The sequence below is a fragment of the Elephas maximus genome, chromosome 16 (assembly GCF_024166365.1).
Source record: "Elephas maximus indicus isolate mEleMax1 chromosome 16, mEleMax1 primary haplotype, whole genome shotgun sequence".
NCBI lineage: Eukaryota > Metazoa > Chordata > Mammalia > Proboscidea > Elephantidae > Elephas > Elephas maximus.
Genome location: NC_064834.1, coordinates 1,893,346 through 1,916,242, shown reverse-complemented (window position 1 = coordinate 1,916,242; position 22,897 = coordinate 1,893,346).

Genomic DNA, 22,897 nt, shown 5'->3' with positions numbered 1-22,897 from the left:
AAGATCTTATAATAGTGGTCTTATACGATATTTGTCCTTTTGCCTCTGACTCATTTCGCTCAGCATAATGCCTTCCAGATTCCTCCATGTTATGAAATGTTTCAGAGATTCGTCCCTGTTCTTTATCGATGCGTAGTATTCCATTGTGTGAATATACCACAATTTATTTACCCATTCATCCGTTGATGGACACCTTGGTTGCTACCAACTTTTTGCTATTGTAAACAGAGCTGCAATAAACATGGGTGTGCATATATCTGTTTGTGTGAAGGCTCTTGTATCTCTAGGGTATATTCCGAGGAGTGGGATTTCTGGATTGTATGGTAGTTCTATTTCTAACTGTTTAAGATAACGCCAGATGGATTTCCAAAGTGGTTGTACCATTTTACAGTCCCACCAGCAGTGTATAAGAGTTCCAATCTCTCCGCAGCCTCTCCAACATTTATTATTTTGTGTTTTTTGGATTAATGCCAGTCTAGTTGGTGTGAGATGGAATCTCATCGTAGTTTTAATTTGCATTTCTCTAATGGCTAATGATCGGGAGCATTTTCTCATGTATCTGTTGGTTGCCTGAATATCTTCTTTAGTGAAATGTGTGTTCATATCCTTTGCCCACTTCTTGATTGGGTTGTTTGTCTTTTTGTGGTTGAGTTTTGACGGAATCATGTAGATTTTAGAGATCAGGCGCTGGTCTGAGATGTCATAGCTTAATATTCTTTCCCAGTCTGTAGGTGGTCTTTTTACTCTTTTGGTGAAGTCTTTAGATGAGCATAGGTGTTTGATTTTTAGGAGCTCCCAGTTATCTGGTTTCTCTTCATCATTTTTGGTAATGTTTTGTATTCTGTTTATGCCCTTTATTAGGGCTCCTAGGGTTGTCCCTATTTTTTCTTCCATGATCTTTATCGTTTTAGTCTTTATGTTTAGGTCTTTGATCCACTTGGAGTTAGTTTTTGTGCATGGAGTGAGGTATGGGTCCTGTTTCATTCTTTTGCAAATGGATATCCAGTTATGCCAGCACTATTTGTTAAAAAGACTATCATTTCCCCAATTGACTGACACTGGTCCTTTGTCAAATATCAGCTGCTCATACGTGGATGGATTTATATCTGGGTTCTCAATTCTGTTCCATTGGTCTATGTGCCTGTTGTTGTACCAGTACCAGGCTGTTTTGACTACTGTAGCTGTATAATAGGTTCTGAAATCAGGTAGAGTGAGGCCTCCCACTTTCTTCTTCTTTTTCAGTAATGCTTTGCTTATCTGGGGGTTCTTTCCCTTCCATATGAAATTAGTGATTTGTTTCTCTATCCCCTTAAAATACGACATTGGTATTTGGATTGGAAGTGCATTGTATGTATAGATGGCTTTTGGTAGAATAGACATTTTTACTATGTTAAGTCTTCCTATCCATGAGCAAGGTATGTTTTTCCACTTAAGTATGTCCTTTTGAATTTCTTGTAGCAGAGTTTTATAGTTTTCTTTGTATAGGTCTTTTACATCCTTGGTAAGATTTATTCCTAAGTATTTTATCTTCTTGGGGGCTACTGTGAATGGTATTGATTTGGTTATTTCCTCTTCGGTGTTCTTTTTGTTGATGTAGAGGAATCCAAGTGATTTTTGTATGTTTATTTTATAACCTGAGACTCTGCCAAACTCTTCTATTAGTTTCAGTAGTTTTCTGGAGGATTCCTTAGGGTTTTCCATGTATAAGATCATGTCATCTGCAAATAGTGATAGCTTTACTTCCTCCTTGCCAATCTGGATACCCTTTATTTCTTTGTCTAGCCTAATTGCCCTGGCTAGGACTTCAAGTACGATGTTGAATAAGAGCAGTGATAAAGGGCATCCTTGTCTGGTTCCCGTTCTCAAGGGAAATGCTTTCAGGTTCTCTCCATTTAGAGTGATATTGGCTGTTGGCTTTGCATAGATGCCCTTTATTATGTTGAGGAATTTTCCTTCAATTCCTATTTTGGTAAGAGTTTTTATCATAAATGGGTGTTGAACTTTGTCAAATGCCTTTTCTGCATCTATTGATAAGATCATGTGGTTTTTATCTTTTGTTTTATTTATGTGATGGATTACATTAATGGTTTTTCTGATATTAAACCAGCCTTGCATACCTGGTATAAATCCCACTTGATCATGGTGAATTATTTTTTTGATGTGTTGTTGGATTCTATTGGCTAGAATTTTGTTGAGGATTTTTGCATCTATGTTCATGAGGGATATAGGTCTGTAATTTTCTTTTTTTGTAATGTCTTTACCTGGTTTTGGTATCAGGGAGATGGTAGCTTCATAGAATGAGTTGGGTAGTATTCCGTCTTTTTCTATGCTTTGAAATACCTTCAATAGTAATGGTGTTAAGTCTTCTCTGAAGGTTTGGTAGAACTCTGCAGTGAAGCCGTCTGGGCCAGGACTTTTTTTTGTTGTAAGTTTTTTGATTACCGTTTCAATCTCTTTTTTTGTTATGGGTCTATTTAGTTGTTCTACTTCTGAATGTGTTAGTTTAGGTAGGTAATATTTTTCCAAGAATTTATCCATTTCTTCTAGGTTTTCAAATTTGTTAGAGTACAATTTTACGTAGTAATCTGAAATGATTCCTTTAATTTCATTTGGCTCCATTGTGATGTGGTCCTTCTCGTTTCTTATTCGGGTTATTTGTTTCCTTTCCTGTTTTTCTTTAGTCAGTCTAGCCAATGGTTTATCAATTTTGTTAATTTTTTCAAAGAACCAGCTTTTGGCTTTGTTAATTCTTTCAATTGTTTTTCTGTTCTCTAATTCATTTAGTTCAGCTCTAATTTTTATTATTTGTTTCCTTCTGGTGCCTGATGGGTTCTTTTGTTGCTCACTTTCTATTTGTTCAAGTTGTAGGGACAGTTCTCTGATTTTGGCTCTTTCTTCTTTTTGTATGTGTGCTTTTATCGATATAAATTGGCCTCTGAGCACTGATTTTGCTGTGTCCCAGAGGTTTTGATAGGAAGTATTTTCATTCTCGTTGCATTCTATGAATTTCCTTATTCCCTCCTTGATGTCTTCTATAATCCAGTCTTTTTTCAGGAGGGTATTTTTCATTTTCCAAGTATTTAATTTCTTTTCCCTAGTTTTTCTGTTATTGATTTCTAGCTTCATTGCCTTGTGGTCTGAGAAGATGCTTTGTAATATTTCGATGTTTTGGATTCTGCAAAGATTTGTTTTATGACCTAATATGTGGTCTATTCTAGAGAATGTTCCATGTGCACTAGAAAAAAAAGTATATTTTGCAGCAGTTGGGTGGAGAGTTCTGTATAAGTCAATGAGGTCAAGTTGGTTGATTGTTGTAAGTAGGTCTTCCGTGTCTCTATTGAGCTTCTTACTGGATGTCCTGTCCTTCTCCGAAAGTGGTGTGTTGAAGTCTCCTACTATAATTGTGGAGGTGTCTATCTCACTTTTCAATTCTGTTAAAATTTGATTTATGTATCTTGCAGCCCTGTCATTGGGTGTGTAAATATTTAATATGGTTATGTCTTCCTGATCAATTGTCCCTTTTATCATTATATAGTGTCCTTCTTTATCCTTTGTGGCAGATTTAAGTCTAAAGTCTATTTTGTCAGAAATTAATATTGCTACTCCTCTACTTTTTTGCTTACTATTTGCTTGATATATTTTTTTCCATCCTTTGAGTTTTAGTTTGTTTGTGTCTCTAAGTCTAAGGTGTGTCTCTTGTAGGCAGCATATAGATGGATCGTGTTTCTTTATCCAGTCCGTGACTCTCTGTCTCTTTATTGGTGCATTTAGTCCATTTACATTCAGCGTAATTATAGATAAATAAGTTTTTAGTGCTGTCATTTTGATGCCTTAATCATGTGTGTTGTTGGCCATTTCATTTTTCTACATGCTTTTTTGTGCTGAGACATTTTTCTTAGTAGCTTGTGAGATCCTCATTTTCATAATGTTTAACTTTATGTTTGTGGAGTCGTTACGTTTTTCTTGGCTTTTTTCTTGAGTTATGAAATTGATATTCCTTTTTGTGGTTACCTTATTATTTACCCCTATTTCTCTAAGTAAAAACCTAACTTGTATCATTCTATATCGCCTTGTATCACTCTCCATCTGGCAGTTCAGTGCCTCCTATATTTAGTCCCTCTTTTTGATTATTGTGATCGTTTATCTATTGATTTCCATGATTTCCTGTTATGTGAATTATTTTGTTTATTTATTTATTTTTTAGAATTAATCTTAATTTGTTTGTTTTTGTGCTTTCCCTATTTGAGTTGCGTTGATATCAGGACGGTCTGTTTTGTGACCTTGTATTGTGCTGGTACCTGATATTATTGGTCATCAGGCCAAACAATCTCCTTTAGCATTTCTTGCAGTCTTGGTTTAGTTCTTGCAAATTCTCTAAACTTGTGTTTATCTGTAAATATCTTAATTTCACCTTCATATTTCAGAGAGAGTTTTGCTGGATATATGAACCTTGGTTGGCAGTTTTTCTCCTTCAGTGCTCTGTATACGTCGTCCCATTCCCTTCTTGCCTGCATGGTTTCTGCTGAGTAGTCTGAACTTATTCTTATTGATTCTCCCTTGAAGGAAACCTTTCTTTTCTCCCTGGCTGCTTTTAAAATTTTCTGTTTGTCTTTGGTTTTGGCAAGTTTGATGATAATATGTCTTGGTGTTTTTCTTTTTGGATCAATCTTAAATGGGGTTCGATGAGCATCTTGGATAGATATCCTTTCGTCTTTCATGATGTCAGGGAAGTTTTGTGTCAGGAGTTCTTCAACTATTCTCTCTGTGTTTTCTGTCCCCCCTCCCTGTTCTGGGACTCCAATCACACGCAAGTTATCCTTCTTGACAGAGTCCCACATGATTCTTAGGGTTTCTTCATTTTTTTAAATTCTTTTATCTGATTTTTTTTCAGCTATGTTGGTGTTGATTCCCTGGTCCTCCAGAAGTCCCAGTCTACATTCTAATTGCTCGAGTCTGCTCCTCTGACTTCCTAGTGTGTTGTCTAATTCTGTAATTTTATTGTTAATCTTTTGGATTTCTACATGCTGTCTCTCTATGGATTCTTGCAACTTATTAATTTTTCCACTATGTTCTTGAATAATCTTTTTGAGTTCTTCAACAGTTTTATCAGTGTGTTCCTTGGCTTTTTCTGCAGTTATCCTAATTTCATTTGTGATATCTTTAAGCATTCTGTAAATGAGTTTTTTATATTCTGTATCTGATAATTTCAGGATTGTATCTTCATTTGGGAAAGATTTTGATTCTTTTGTTTGGGGGTTTGGAGAAGCTGTCATGGTCTGTTTCTTTATGTGGTTTGATATGGACTGCTGTCTCCGAGCCATCACTGGGAAACTAGATTTTCCAGGTAATCAGCTAAAAAAAAATGCAGTCAGATCCCTATCTGAATTCTCCCTCTGGCTCAGGGTATTCGGATGTTAATGGAGCCGCCTGGGGAGGATGGGGGAGGGATCAGAGAGCTAGGAGTGTAGCACCACAGAATATAGAGCTGACCCCCGCGTTCACGCTCCGCCCCCGTCCGCCAAAATCCCGGCGGGACGGCTCCCTGGCTGGGACGCTGCTTTCCCCGCTCTGAGACCAGTCACTTCCTCCCGGGGACTTCTCCCTCCGGTGCGCTGCACCGGTCGCGCAAACTGGGTGGGCGTCACCCACACGACAAGGTGGGCCCGCCCCCTGGGTCAATTCAGGGGAATGTAACTGATCCCCGCACTCACACCCCGCCTGCTCCAGCCAAAATCCCAGCGGGACGGCTCCCCGGCTGGGACGCTGCTCTCCCGGCTCCAAGACCAGTCACTTCCTCCTGGGGACTTCTCCCTCCGGTGCGCCGGGCCGCTCGCGCAAACTGGGTGGGGGTCCCCCGCACGAACGTGTGGGCCCCGCCCCGGGGTCAATTCAGGGGAATATAACTGGACCCCGCGCTCACGCCCCACCCGCTTTCCGCCAAACTCCTGGTGGGACGGCTCCCCGGCTGGGACGCTGCTCTCCCTGCTCCAAGACCAGTCACTTCCTCCCGGGGTCTTCTCCCTCCGGTGGGCTGCGCCGCTCGCGCGAACTGGGTGGGCGTCCCCTGCACGAACGTGTGGGCCCCACCCCGGGGTCGCTTTAGGGAAATATATCTGATCCCCACGCTCGCGCCACACCCGCTTCCTGCCAAACTCCCGGCGGGACGGCTCCCCGGCTGGGATGCTGCTCTCCCCGCTCCAAGATCAGTCACTGCCTCCCGGGTGCTTCTCCCACCAACTGCGCCGCTACACCACCCACGCCAACCAGCTAGACTTCCTCCCAGGATGGGTTCGGGGGGGTAGGGCTGGGCCCCTTGTCTGTGCCGTCTGCCCCCCTGGGCTCTGCCCCAGATCGGGCTCCGAAGGTCACCTGCCTGGTACGCTGGCTCCTAGTTCTGAAAACGGTCGCTGTCTGCCCGTATTTGTTCGTTTTCCGTCTCTAAGTCTGTGTTTGTTGTTCAGAGTTCGTAGATTGTTATGTATGTGATCGATTCACTTGTTTTTCCGAGTCTTTGTTGCAAGAGGGATCCGCGGTAGCGTCCACCTAGTCCGCCATCTCGGCCCCGCCCCTCACTTTTCATTTTCTTAATGGTGTCTTTGGAAGTGCGAAAGTTTTCAATTTTGATGAAATCTAAATTAACTGTGTTTTCTCCTATGAATCATTTTTGTTGTTGTTGTTGTTTTAATGAATCTAAGACTCTGCTTGATCCAGAGTCATAAAAGTTTTCTTTTGGAAATTGTATAGTTCTAGCACTAATATTTAGGTCTATGATCCCTTTCAAGTTAATTTTGATTATGGTGTGAGGTGAGGATCAAAGCTCATTTTTTGCATATGAATATCCGGTTGTCCCAGCACCATTTGTTGAAAAAACTATTCTGGCACCTTTTGCAAAAATTCGATCGACCTTGAATATTAGGGTTTACTCCTGGACGCTCAGTTTTGTTCTGTTGATTTACATGCCTATCCATGTGCCGATATCATACTATCCTGATTATTGCTACATTTAAAATCAGTTTTGAAATCAGGTAATCTTCAACTTTATCTTTTTTCAAACTTGTTTTGCCTATTCTAGATCCTTTGAGTTTTTACATAAATTTTCAGATCAGCATGTCACTTTCTTCAAAAAAAAAAAAGCTGCTGGGATGTTATAGGAATTACATTGTATTTCTAGATCAGCTTGAGAAGATTTGCCATCCTGACAATATTGACTCTTGAACATCTTGAACAAGGAATGGCTCCCCAGTTTATTTATATCTTCTTCAATTTCTCTCAGCAGTGTTTTGTACAAGTCTTGCACTTCATTGTTAAATGTATTTCTAAATATTTCATTCTTTTCGATACTATTGCTTATGGCATTATTTTCTTAATTTCATTTTCAGATTGTTGCTAATACACAGAAATACAATTGATTTTTGTAAATTGATCATTTATGCTGTGACCTTGATAAACTTATTAGGTCTATTAGTTTATTATTATTGTTATTCCTTGAGGCTATATTCTAAATACAATATAATATCATCTGTGAATAAGGACAGCTTTACTTCCTCTCCAATCTGAATGCTTTTAATGAATTTCAGTCTCTCTTACTTTTTCTCTCTCTCGTTTGCCTTATGGCACTGGATAGAACCTTCAGTAAAATGTTTACTAGAAATGACAAGAGCAAGCATCCTTATCTTGTTCCCAATCTTAGGGGGAAAGCATTCAGTCTTTCACCACTATGATGTTAACTGGGTTTTTCATTAAAAAAAAAAAAAACCAGTGCCATCGAGTGGATTCCGACTCATAGTTATCAGGTTGAAGAAGTTCCAATCTATTCCTAGTTTTTTGAGTGCTTTTTATCCTGAAAGGATGTCAGATTTTGACATAGTTTTTCTGCATCTGTTGAGATGACATGTTGTCTTTATTCTGTTAACGTGTTGTATAACATTGTTTTTCTTTTTTTCCCAATGTCAAACTAACCTTGAATTCCTGGGACTGGTCATGGTGTATAATCCTTTTAATCTACTGCTAGATTTGGTTTGCTAATATTTTGTTGAGGACTTCTGCATCTATATTCATAAGGAAGATTGGTCTGTGTTTTTTGTTTGTTAGTTTTTCTTTTTTCTTTCCCTTGGAATGTCTCTGTCTAGCTTTGGTATCAGGGTTATACTGTCCCCACAGGATGATTTGGGAAGTGTTCTCTCCTTTTCTGAAATAGTTTCTGAGGGATTTGTGTTAATTTTTCTTTATACATTTGATATATTTTTCCATTAAAGCCATATGTGCCTGGACTTTTCTTTCAAGGAAGATTTTAAATTAGTAATTTAATTTATTTAAATGCTACCTATTTATTTAGATTTTCTATTTCTTCTTGACTCAGCTTTGATAATTTCTGTCTTCCTAGAATTTTGTCAACTTCATCTTTGTTGCCTAAATTTGTTGGCATTAAGTTGTGCATAGTGCTCCTGTTTAAGCCTTTTAGTTTCTATAGAATCAATAGTTATGTCCTCTTTTTCATTCCTGATTTTGTGATTTTGTGTCTTCTATCTCAGTCTAGGAAACCCTGGTGGCATAGTGGTTAAGTGCTACGGCTGCTAACCACAGGGTTGGCAGTTCGAATCTGCCAGGCGCTCCTTGGAAACTCTATGGGGCAGTTCTACTCTGTCCTATAGGGTCACTACGAGTCGGAATCGACTCGACGGCACTGGGTTTGGTTTGGGTTTGGGTTTTGATCTCAGTCTAGCTAAAGATTCGTCAATTTGGTTGTTATTTTCAGAGAACTAACTTTTGATTTCATTGACTTTATCCAATGTTTTACTGTTTTCTAGTTCATGGATTGCTGCTCTTATCTTTATTTCCCTACTTCTGCTTGCTTTGGGTTTAGTTTCTAGTTTCTTAAGGTGAAAATTTAAATGATTGATTTTGGTAAGCCCTTTTCTGAAATAAATATTATAAATTTCCCTGTAAGCACTGCTTTAGCTACATCCTACAAATTTTTATATGCTCTAGTTTCATTTTTATTCAACTCAAAATATTTTCTAATGTCTCTTGTCATTTCTTGTTTGACCCATTTGGTGATTTGAAAGTGTATTGTTTAACTTCCAAATATTTGGGATTTCCCAAATTTCTTCTAATTTCTAATTTACTCCAGTGTGGTCAGAAAATGATGTGCTTTGTATGATTTTTATTTTGAATTTATCAAGCCTTGCTTTATGGTCTGACAGATAGTCTACCTTGGAGAATGTTCCATATGTAATTGAAAAGAATGTGCATTCTGCAGTCCTTGTGAGGAGTATCTGATATAATCAATTGGGTCAAATTCCTTGATAGTGTTTTTCAAATCTTCCATATTCTGTCTAGTTGCTAGTATTTTGTCTAGTTGTTCTATCAATTATTGAAACTGGGATATGTAAATATCCAACAAAGAAGGCTCAGTGGTGCAGTGGTTAAGTGTGTGGCTGCTAACCGAAAAGTCAGAGGTTTGAACCCACCAGCCGCTCCAAGACAGAAAGATGTGGCAGCCTGCTTCTGTAAAGATTACAGCCTTCGAAACCCTATGGGGCAGCTCTACTATGTCCTGTGGGGTCACTATTAGTTGGGATTGACTGGACAGCAATGAGTTTTTTGTTGTTGTTGTTTAAATATCCAACTGTTACTATTCAATTGTCTGTTTCTCCTTTCAATTCTGTCAGTTTTTGCTTTATGTATTTTGAGGCTATCTTGTTAAGTGTTTATACATTTATAGTTGTGATCTCTTCCTGATGTATTCACCCTTTTATCATTGTGAAATGTCCTCCTTTGTCTGCAGAAATTTTTTTTTCTTAATCTATTTTATCTTATATTAACATAGTCCTGCCAGCAGTCTATGGTTACTATTACATGGAATACCTTTTTCAGTCCTTTTCCTTTCAACCTGTTTTTGTCTCTGAATCTGAGGTTTGTCTCTTGTAGACAGCATATAGTTGGATTTTACTTTTTTATGCAGGTTAGCAATTGTTGCCTTTTGATTAGAGTTTAGACAATTCACATCTATTGGTTTGATTTACATTTGTCATTTTGCTATTTTTTTAATGTCCTCTGTTTTCCTTCTTCTGTTCCTCCTTTATAGTTTTCTTTGTGTTACATAGATATTTTCTAGTATACTATTTTAAATCCTCTGTTGATTTGTTTTACTATATTTTTGAGTTGTTTTCTTAGTGGTTGTTCTATGGGTTGCAATACGCCTTTTATCTCAGTCTACTTCAGATTAATACTAACTTAATTCTGGAAAAATGTAAAAACTTTACTCCAGTGTATCTCCATTTTTTCCCCTCTCCTTTGTGTTAGTATTGTCATGTGTATAGCTATATGTTTTAAACCCAAAATACAGTTTTATAATTATCAGCTTATACACTCGTCTTTTAAAGAAATTAAGAGGAAAAAATGAGAAACAAAAATGTGTTCGTAGAGTCTTTCATATTAACATATATATTTGCCATTTTCTGTGCTCATGACTTTTTTCTGTGGATGTATGACACTTCCTGGTGCCATTTCCTTCCAACCTGAAGAACTTCCTATAGTATTTCTTGTAAGGCACATCTGCTAGCAAGAAACTCTCTCAGTATTTTTTAATTGGAAATGTCTTTAGTTTGTTGTTGGATGTAGAATTCTCGGTTAAGTTTTTATTTTTTCTTTCAGCACTTTGAATATGTCGTTCCACTTCTGGCCTTCATTTTTTCAGACGAGAAGTCAGCTATTAGCCATGTTAATGTTCCTTCCATGCGATGAGTTATTTTTCTCCTGCTGCTTTTGTGATTTTCTCTTTGTCTCTCAGAAGTTAGAATGTAATGTGTTTAGGTCTGGGTCTTTTTTGTATTTATCCTACTTGAGATTCTGGAGCTTCTTGCATGTGAGGATTAATACTTTTCATTAAATTTCAGACATTTTTGGTCATCATATTTTCAAGTAATTTTTCTGCTGCTTTCTCTCTCTTCTATCATCCCTTCTAGCACTCCCATTGCAGGTGTATTTGCATGCTTGGTGTTGTGTCACAGGTCTCTGAGGGTATCTCCATTTTTTTCTTTTTTTCAATTCTTTTTCTCCATGTTCTTCAGATTAGATAATTTCTATAGATCTATCTTTAGGTTCACTGATTCTTCCATTGTCTCAAATCTGCTGTTGAGCTTTTCTAGCGAGTTTTTCATTTCAGTCATTGGGTTTATATCTAAAGAATTTCCAATTGGCTCTTTTTTATATATTCTATCTGATTGAGGCACTCTATTTGTTAACTCATTCGTGTCATACATTCCTTTAATTCTTTAAACATGGTTTCCTCTAGTTCTTTACACATATTTATTGTAGCTTCTTTAATGTCTTTGTCTGCTAAATCCAAAACCTAGGGATACTCAGAGAGAATTTCTATTGATTGTTTTATTTTCCTGAGTATGGGCCACCCTTTTCTTTCTCTTTGTACATCTTGTAATGTTTTGTTAAAAACCGAATACTTATAACATATTGCATGAACTCTGGATTCTGATTTTTGCCCCTAAATGTTGTTGTTGTTGATGTTGAATTGCATGCTTGTTTGTTTTGTAACCTGCCTGCACTTAAACTGTGAATTCTGTCTCCCTGGTGGTGTACAGCCACTGATATCTCTGCTCAATTTTTATTCTGGTTTTTATTTTTAAGCCTGGCTTCTTAGGAGTTATTTCTATTTCTGTGTAACTTTAGTCAGCCAGTTATTGGAAAGACGCAGTGTTCAAACACTTGGAACTATTAAGGCTTCCATTCTCTGCCAGTTGATCAGTGCGTTAGAATGGAAGCACTCTTAAAGTTCAGGTTATTTTCAAGTTTGCCCTGTGTTTTACTTTCTGCTGGGCCTTTTCACACTTCTCAGCATATGCCCACAGGCTTAGGGTTGGCAAGAGTGTATGGATAGCCTGGGCCCTCTCCATTCTCTACATCACAGGCACTCCTAAGCCAGGAATATGCTTGCCCCAGGCATGAGAGCAACATCAGACTAATAGAGCCATTAGTCCTCCCTACCTACCTGCTGCCAAGATTGCTAGCTGCACTGACAATACCCCTGGGTGTGGGTGTCACACACCACTCCAAATTGAGCAAGCCACCTTTGATTACATCAGCAATGCTGCTGGTGCCCCACCCCCACCCCCACCCCCGCCCCCGCCCCCACCCCAGCAGAACCTGTAAGAGCTAAGCCTAGTGGAGGTAAGAAAAGAGCAGGCTGAGTCAAGAACACCACAGGCTTCTGATGTTCTTATCCAGCTCAGCAGTTTTTCAAGCATAAATGCTTTTCAGATTGTTGTATGCCTTTGGTTAATTTCCAGAGTACTAAAATGGTTATTTTTGTCAGTTTTGTCCAGTCTTATATTTGCATTTCTGGAGAGAGGATTTACTGACCTCATCATTCAGCCATAGCTGGAAGTCCAGCCTCATACTTATTTATTTAATTTATTATCTGCCTCCTCCTCTGTTACTAGGATGCAGGCTCCATTTTGCAGACTTTATTACTACCACCCCTTTGGTTCCTAACCAGTTACTTCATAGACTAAGGAAAGGAAATGGGAAGGGTCAGGTTAGGGCTGTTTTTCCAGTGCCTGGAATGATGCCTGGGACACAGTGTAGGTCTAATAGCTATTTGTTGAATGGATGGATGGTTGGATGGATGAATAGCATACAGAGAGGACCAAGACCTTCCTGAGGACCTGGGTCAATAAGAACATAGAGGGGAGAACAAATTCAAGGACACTGGTGAGAAAAGATCAACCACACTTGGCAGTGCTGGGTGAAAGAGGCACTGAGGATGACTGGAGCTTCCGACGGGTGACTGACGGTTGGTTTTGGTTGTGCGGGCTGTCCTCAAGAGTCCAGGGCCCTTCATTACAGAGCTAAACACACACCCGGCCCAGGGATTGCATAAGCTGAAAGACGGTCCATGGGAAGGTAACGCAATTGTAGGCCCAGCTGCTACTTCACGCAAGTGAGGTGAATCAGTGGATCAGCAACAATGTGTGTGAACTACAAAGTGGCTGCTGCTTCCCTACTCTCTTCCAAATCTCGTAAGAGTCTCCCTTGTGGCCCACACAAATGGTGAACATAAAAGAATGGGAATTCTGGAAAGTGTCATTCAGCACATTTCAGAGCCAGCACAGGAGTTTGTACTCAGGTTCAGGTTATAGAAAGCCAGTGGAAGATTTGAGGCCATTCTCAGATTCCAGCAGAATGGCTCTGGGAGGAATGGCAGATGGGCAGGAGGGTGAGAGACTGGGGCAGAAAGACCCCTGGGTTAGGGAGCCATTTAAACAGTCCAGGGGAGGACTGATAAGCAGATGGGCCAGGAAATTGGTGGTGAAAATAGGTCAGAGTCTAAGATGGCAGAATGCACAGAGCTTGGTGACTGGCTGCTTGTGGACGGGGAGGGAGGAAGTCTGAGGCCCATCCTTCTGGTGTGGGCAACTGGAAGGATGGAGGCAACATTGTTGGGAGGGAGATGCAGAAGAAGGAACAGATATGGGGAGGACTGTCTGGTGTCTGTCGTATATTGAATTGTACCCCTTTTTTTTAAAAGGTAGGTTGAAGTCCTGACCCCTGGTACCTGTAAAGGTGGCTTTGTTTGGAAATGGGGTCTTTGATGATGTTATCAGTTAACACGAGCTCATACTGGAGTTGAGTTGATCCTAAAATCCAATCTGAGTGGTACCTGCATTTAAGAGGAGAAAGACACAGAGAGGTAGTCACAGGGAAAACAGCCATGCGAAGACACGTTCACAAATCCCAAGAAGTAGGAAGAAGGGCAGAGAGAGTGAGACAGGGAGGGAGGGACAGCCATTGTAGGCGTTAGGAAGGCTGCCACTACAGGGCGCTGACTCAACTGCACCGGAACCTCTGAGAAGAGCACAGAATGCCTCCCAGGATGGCCCTCGAGGATGGCACCTGGGAACCATGCTGCTCCCTTTCTCCTTGTCTGAAGGTTGTCCCAGGGGTGTGGTTGCGCCAGCACTTCCAGACCGAGTGTGTTTGTACAGAGGCTGGAAGGCTACTAGGGCTTCAGAAAGAGCCCTGAGTCTGAGAGCCTGAAGTGGGAAGCGTCTACAGGCAGGGAACTCTCCTGCCACAGCTATGGCTGAACTTGGAAGTGGTCCGAGACAGGGGGCATTGCAGCTCTGCTCTGACCTACACTCCAGGTATGGGGGAGTATGTGGACTGGACATGCCTGGAAAGAGACAGGGCTGGGGTCCCAGGACACACTGGGCCACAGTGCAGAGGTGGGGTGGGGAAGACCACAGGAGACAGGGGACCAGAAACAAAATGCATATCTGCTTCATGATGTCCCAGGGTAGGGGGAGGCCTACCTTCAGGGCCTTCTCCCCTAGATGCTGGAATTCCCTCGCTTACAGGGAGAGGGGAGAAGAGGAGAGCCCTTTTTCATCCTGGGCTCAGAGTTGTGAGTCCTAAAGAACTGTAAGAATCTGTGCTGCCAGGAACAAGGCACTGGGAGATGCTGGGCAGAGCTTTCAGCGTGTGTCTAGACAGATGTCCTGCCAGATGCACTTGGAGAGCCAAGCAGAAGCCCTTGCTCACCCACCCCCAGGATTGAACCGAACCTGGGCTGAGTCAGCAGCTGTCCTCAGAGGACCAGTTTCCTGTGAGGACTGTGGTTCCTGTACCCTGGGAGGAATGGGCTGGCCCTGACAGCAGTTGCAAAATGGGCAGACCACAGTAGGGCCTAAGAGTCCATCCACATTTGGCTGCTCACCCTCCCACACAGGCCTCCATTAATGCCAGCCCAGCACTGTGAGCACAGAGGGCTATCCCAGTTGGCCGGATGAGGAAGTTTGCTGGACTTTCCATAGGAACACAGCTAGTAAGGGGCAAAGACAAGACCCAACCCAGATCTGAGCTGACCCATCTCTAGTGCTCATTCGTAGCTGCACCTCTGTAAGGACCTACATATGCTCCTTGGTCACAGCCACCAAATCCCCCACCAGAATCTGAACGTACCCATCCACCTCCCCACAGTATGATAGATTTAGTGACACAAACTGGCTTCTCTCAACGGGTTGGCTGACTGGCAGGTCACACCTCCAGCCAGTTACCCCACAAACAAGGAAGAATGGACAGGGGGTCTTAGATGCCCATGGCGTTGACTTTCAGATAGTGCCCTAGAGGCCTTTACAGCCCGGCCTTCCAAGAGTCAGGGCATCCTGGAGACCAGCTCAGCCCAGTGTTCAGTTGAGAAAAAGGTCCCGCCTCATCTGCACAGACCTCTACTCCCTCCTTCTCTTAGCCCCATGACATGGCTCAGTCGCTGTTAACCTGTAAGACTTCCTCTGCAGGCTGACTGAGTGAAGGATTTCCTTGTGGACACTCCACAGGGAAAGCTAACCCTTTCACCCTGCTGGCTAGTGTGATTCGGCTAGTGCTGTAAGGTGAGAACACAGACTTTAGAGAAAGACAGACCTGGGTTTGGACCCTGCTTCCACCACTTGCTTACCCTGTGGCATTATTCAAGTGACATAATCTCTCACTTTGGTTCTTCACTGTAAAATGGAGATAATGATAAGCCATATCTCACAGACTGTTTTCAGTGTTAAATATCTAATGAAAAGCACAGAGTCCCAAAAGGGCACAGGGTAGAATCTCTGAATACCCAGGAGTTCCTTTCCAAACAAAAAACCTGATGCTACTACTCATCTCTGGGTGTGCAGTGTGGCTTTAGGAATTTTTTTTTTTAAATAAAGGGATATGAAGATGAGTTCCTGACAGGGAATCTGGACATACGGACCTACCTTTATAGCTTGACATCCTGTCTTACTTCTCCAGTGTCCAGGCGGTGTAAACCAGGATGGATCAACTGAGAACACAGAGGGAGGCGAGCTGTCCGTAGAGTTTAAGAGCCATTAAAGCGAGAGCCATTAAAGATGGTCAGGCCTGGGAAGATGACTCAGAAGGAAACTAAGAAAAGAAGAGCAATTGAAGCATAAATCAGGCAGAAGAAAACAAATAACAAAAATTAGAGCATAAACCAGTGAAATTGAAAACAGGGAATCAATAGAGAACCACCAATGAAACTAAAAACTTATTCTTGAAAAAATAAAATAAAATAACTTTTTTTTTCAAGAAAGACTAAAATTATAAACATCGAGCCAGGCTAAACAAGAAAAAAGGAGAGAAGAAACAAATTACTAATATTAGGAATGAAAGAGGGACCATTACTACTTATCCAATAGACATTAACAGGATAATAAAGGAATATTATCAATAACTCCAGGGCCGTAAATTTGATAGCTTAGATAAAACAACCCCTTGAAAAACACAATCTACTAAAATTTACACAAGAAGAAATAGGTAATCTGAATAGGCCAATAACTATTAAAGAAATTGAGTCAATAATTAATAATCTTCCCAAAAAGAACACACTAGACCTGGATGATTTCACTGGTGAATTCTGCCAAACATTTAAGGAATAAATGATACAAATTCTGTACAATCTCTTCCAGAAAATGGAATTAGAAGGAATACTTCCTTTCTTACTAGGTGAGGCTAGCATTACCCTAATACCAAAACCAGACAAAGACATTACAAGAAATGGAAACTACAGACCAATATCTCTTATGAACACAAATGAAAATATCCTTAACAAAATATTGGCAAATCAAATTCAACAATGTAGAAAAGGAATTATACACCACAACCAAGTGAGCTTTATTCCAGATATGTAAGGCTGGTTCCACATTCAAAACTTAATGTAATCCAACACATCAACAACTTAAAGAAGAAAAATCATGTGATTTTATCAATTAGTGTAGAAAAAGCATTTGATAAAATCCAGTGCCCAATCATAAAAACTCCCAGCAAATTAGAAATAGAGGGAACTTCCTCAAACTGATTAAAAAAAAATCTACAACGAACCTACAGCTAAGAGCACACTTAATGGTGAGAAACTGAATGCTTTCGCCCTAAGACCAGGAACAAGGCAAAGATGTCCCTTCTCTCCACCCCTACTCAACATTATACTGGATGTTCTAATTCATTCAATAAGAAATGAAAAGGAAACAAAAGGTGTACAGATTGGCAAGGAAGAAATATGACATGATTGTCTACGTAAAATATCACAAAGAACTGACAAAAAACTCCTACAAGTAATAAGTGATTATAGCAGGATCTCAAGATACAAGATTAATATACAAAATCATTTGTTTTGCTTTATACCAGCAATGAACAATTGAAATTTGAAATAAAAGTGCCATTTACATCAGCATCCAAAAAATTAAATACTTTGGTATAAATTTGGCAACATATGTACAAAATCTATATGTGGAAAATATAAAACTCTGATAAAAGAAATCAAATAAGATCTGAATATTAGATATTCCATGTTCATGGATTGGAATTCTCTGTATTGTTAGGATGTCAGTTCTTCCCAACTTCATATAGATTCAACACAATCCCACTCAAAATCCCAGCAAGCTACTCTGCATATCGATAAACCAATGCTGAAGTTTATATGGAAAGCAAAAAAAAAAAAATAGCCAACACAATACTAAGGAGGAACAACGTTACAGGATGGACATTACCCGACTTCAAGGTTGTCAGAAAGCTAGTGTAATCAAGATAACGTAATACTGGCAAAGAATGGACACATGGCTCAATGGAATAGAATAGAGAGAGCCCAGAAATAGACCCACACAAATAGAGTCAACTGATATCAGAAAATGGTGCTGGAACAATTAGACATCCATATGCAAAAAAATTGTAATAATCTAGACACTGACCTCATATCTTTCACAAAAGTAACTGAAAAATGAACCACAGATCTAGATGTAATGCAAAACCATACAACTTTAACAAGATAAGGTAGGAGAAAATCTAGGTGACTTTGGATTTGGAGATGAGTTTCTAAATAAAACACTGAAGACAAAACATCAAAAATTTATGAAAGAAAAATGGTAAATCAGATTTTATTAAAATTAAAAACTTCTGCTCTGTGAAATAAACTGTTAAAGGAATAAAAATACAATCCAAAGGATGGGAGAAAATATTTGCAAAATATTGGTAAAGGATTTATATCCAAAATGTACAAAGAACTCTTAAAATCCAGCAATGAGAAAACAAACAATCCAATTTTAAGTGGGCAAAAGATCTGAATAGACACCTCACTGAAGAAGATATACAGATGTCAAATCAGCATATGAAAAGATGTTCACCATCATATGTCATTAGGAAATTGCAGATTAAAACAACAGGATACCAGCACATACCTGTTGGAATGACTAAAGTTCCAAAGATGGACAATACCAAATGCTAATTAAGATGCATAATAACAGGAACTCTCATTTATTGCATGTGGGAATGCAAAATTTTAGAACTTTAGAAGACAGTTTGGCAGTTCCTTACAAAGTTAAACATAGTCTCACCCTAATGCACCCCTAGGTATTTACTCAATCAGGTTGAAAATTTAACCCCACACAAAAACCTGCACAGGAATGCTTATAACAGCTTTATTCATAACTGCCAAAACCTGAAAACCAAGAAGTCCTCCAACAGGTGAATGGATAAACAAACTGTGGTACGCCCATACAATGGAATATTATTCAGCCGTAAAAAGACATGAATCACCAAGTCGTGAAAAGATATGCAGGAACCTTAAGTCCATATTGCTAAGTGAGAGAGGCCGATCTGAAAAGGCTGCATCCTGGAATTGTTATATGATATTCTGGAAAAGGGGTAATTACAAAAAAAAAAAAAAATTTTTTTGTTTTTAGACACAGTAAAAAGATCAGCGATCGCCAAGTTTCAGGGAGAGGGGAAGTATAAATAGGTAAAGCACAGGGGAATTTCAGGGTGCCGAAAACAAAAGGTGGGAGGTTCGAATCCACCAGCCACTCCTTGGAAACCCTATGGGGTAGTTCTAATCAACTCCATGGCAAAGGGTTTGGGCTTCTTATTATTTTTTTTTTTAAACTGTAATGCTGGATACATGACATTGTGCATTTCTCAAAACTTAAAGAACTTTACAACACAAAGAGTGAACCTTAATGTATACAAATTTTTAAAAATATAATTTAGGACTTTGGGATATCCCAGAAAAGAAGGCAGATGGTTACAGGAGACTAGCTGTGTGGCAAATATATGACACACCCTCATTGACCGGCTTGGAGAAAAGGTGCTGCCCTAAGTAACTTTGGAAATGAATGGAGTCTGTAAAACTGAAAGCAAAAGGAACTGAACATAAGTACTGTACTCTAATCAGTAAAGTTGTTTGCATCGGGACACAGGTTAACCATTTTCATAGTGCTGTAACTGGAATTGTAGTGCATAATGTCATGTATCCAGTATCATAGTGTCATCTAGAATAGATGTGCTTCAGAAAGTATTTATGTTTTCCCCCCTCCCTGAAACTTGGGAATTGCTGATTTTTTTACTCTGTTACGGGATGAGCCTGGAGCAGGCTGGATTAAGGCACATGAGGGCCCTAAGCACTGATAATCTCTGGTGCCCCCTCCTCTGCTTACTTTTACATAAAATTAGAACGGGAAATTAGAACTTTTTATGTTGGATAAATATTTCCAGTATTTTTTGGAAGTTTGCTATATTGGTACTATATTAAAATCAGCTCCCTGCAGAGGGTGGGGATGGGAGTGGGACTAGATCCTTCAGTCCCAGAAAAGGGAGCAGGTGGCTCATCTGAGTTTACTGCGGTGGTTTCTAGTTTTTACTGTTGCAAACAATGCCGTAAATGCACCACTCCCTGCAAGGTAATTTATCTGCATGATAAATTCCCAGGAGCAGACTCACCGGTCAGGGGTGGGCACTGCGTCCCTTCCTGAGTGCCTCATCACAGCAGTGGCCACTCTAGCACTGGTCTATGCCACCTCTCGAGGCTGGCTGTGCTCTCAGCCCAGACTTCCAGGGTTGGTGGATGGGAAGGCAAGCTTTGTCCCTTCCTGTGGGACACTTCGCTCTTGTCCCTGTGTCTAACCCGCCCACCAGAAGATAACTGCCAAGGCTGCATGGCTCAGTCGTGATGACACCCTGTGGGTTATGAACATGCTGTGGGAGACACTCTCCAATGCTCTCAATTCCTGGGCCCGTGACCTGATGATTTTCAAAAAGTGTTTGTCCTATAAATTAGCTGACAGAGGTCGTCAGGAGGAATACAAGCATTGAAGCAGATTTCTGGGGCCTTTCCAGGGGTTGTTGGGCCTCATGGGTGGAGGTGGTGGAGTCAGCAGAACACACAGCTGTCTCCATCTCATGGCACCATGTGGTAGACACCTGCCACCACATCCTTGCTATGAAAACGGACAGGCCACCAGGTGTGACCCAACCTGGCAGGTTGGGGCTGAAAAGCCAGCTTAGCCATCTACTGGCTGGGAACCTTGCACAGGTTCCCAAGCTCTGATAGCCTTGCTTTCTTCTGAAAATAACAGTTAACAAAACAGCTTTGGGTGGTGTCATTGATTGAATTGTGTCCCCCTCAAAATTTGCTTATCAATTTGGTTAGGCCATAATTCCCAGTATTCTGTGGTTGTCCTCCATTTTGTGATTGTAATTTTATGTTAAAGAGGATTAGGGTGGGATTGTAACACCCTTGCCAGGTCACATCCCTGATTCAATGTAAAGGGAATTTCTCTGGGATGTGGCCTGCACCACCTTTTATCTCTCAAGAGATAAAAGGAAAGGGACTATAGCAGAGAGAGGGTACCTCATACCACTACGAAAGCCATGCCAGGAGCAGAGTGAGTCCTTTGGACCTGGGATCCCTGTGCAGAGATGCTCCTAGTCTGGGGGAAGATCGATAAGAAGGCTGATGGAGAGAGAAAGCTGACACCCTGAATTTGGACTTTTAGCCTACTTTACCGTGAGGAAATAAACTTCTCTTTGTTAAAGCCATCCACTTGTGGTATTTCTGTTATAGCAGCACTAGATGACTAAGACAGGTGGTGACTTGCATGAGCCATCCTAGACAGTGAGGAGACTAACTAGGCTCTTGGGGGGCCTCCCAGGCACCATTCACATGTTCACTGTTATGCATTAAATTGTGTCCCCCAAAATATGTGTTGGAATCCTAACCCGTATACCTGTGGATGTAATCATGTTTGAAAATAGAGTTTTCTCTGTTAATGAGGTCATACCCAAGTTGGGTGGGTTCTCAATCTAATCACTTCTGAGTTACGAGCAAAGCAGAATGGACGCAGAGACACGCAAGGGGGAAGGGGAAGACAGACGACAGAGGCCGATGCACTTAAAGGATGGCTGCGAGCTACTAGAAGCTGAAATAGATAAGGAGAACCTCCCTCTAGAGCCAGTGCCCTGTATTCAGACTTCTAGTTATTTGAATTCAAGAGTACCCCTCACATGTGTTCAATAATAATTGATAACAAAATGTTCACCCTTGCTCTGAAGGTATCAGTCAAGGGAAGGGAGCTCATTAACTGGGTCCTTACTCTATAATCCCTAATTTTCCCAGCAGCCCTGTGAGATAGGTATTGTTATCCCTATTTACATAAATGGAAGCTGAGGCTCAGAGAAGACAAGTGGCTGGCCCAAGTTTACAGGCAGGTGAAGGTTTAAATCAGGTCTCCTGGGCCTGAGGACTCTCCATAACTGGACAGGCCTCCTGGACTCTGTCTTTCTAAAGGACCTCCGCTCACCCAGCACCTGAGGAGTAGAATGTTCACAAGGCATCGCCATGTGCTTATGGAGGGTTTTCATCTACTCTTCACTCCACTGTGTAGCCTATGTGCCATTGTCTAGAGAATCAATACTACTTTCTGAGAAGCTACAGTTATTGTTAGCAATGTTGTTTTTGGGTGCCGTCAAGTTATTTCTGACTCATAGTGACCCTATAGGACAGAGAAGAACTACCCCATAGGGTTTCCAAGGAGTTCCTGGTGGATCCGAACTGCCGACCTTTTGGTTAGCAGGCAAGCTCTTAACCACTATGCCACCAGGGCTCCAATTGTTAGCAATAAAAAAAAAAAACCCAGTGCCGTCGAGCCAATTCCACTCATGGCGACCCTATAGGACAGAGTAGAACTGCCCCAATAGGACCTCAATTATTAGGGCTAGCACACTGGAGGAATCCCTTCTTCCTAACCAAGTCCTAATTGAACTCTGCTGTAACCCGTAAGCTCTGCTTCTTTCTCCATGAGATGAGAACTTTCCCTTCCCTGTCTTTCTGTTCAGACCATTGTGTTCCCTCAGATCTTAAAGTTGCCTTGGCAGTTACCTCTTCCCCTCCCCTCACTGTCCACAAGAGAAAACTGAGCCAGATAGGAGAAATAACATGGGCTGGATGGAGCTTGGGATGTTAGGATGGGGCCTGATGTTCAGGGAACCAGGTTTTTTATACCTGCCATTTTTCAGGACGATCCAAAGGACGATCCAAAGAGATTTGCGTATATCCTCTTATTTAATCGCCTCAACAATCCTTCATGTTCATTTCCCCATTTTAAAGAAGAGGAAGCAGAGGAATGGAGACATTAACTCATTTTTCCAGAGTCAAACCCCTTGGAAGTGGCAGAGCTGGAATTGGAAGCCAAGTGTGACTCCAGACGCTGATTCAAGAAGACTAATTGAAGTACAGAGACACACACACACACACACACACACACACACACACACACATCCCAGTATTGAGGAATTTTATTTCACGTGGAGAAAAAAAACACTCCAACCAGGGCCAGACTAAGGCATGCGAGGGCCCTAAACACAGATCATCTGTGGTACCCCCTCCTTCGCTTACTCATGTATTTGAAAGGGAGATGTGAGTTATACACACATGTGAATTATACACACATGCCTCTGTGTGTGTCTTAACTCTCTATGTTGTCACTTCTTCTTAAATGTGACTGTAATATTAGTGATTGACCACAAAAGTGCTGAATGCCATTTTAGCGGAATGAGATGAACT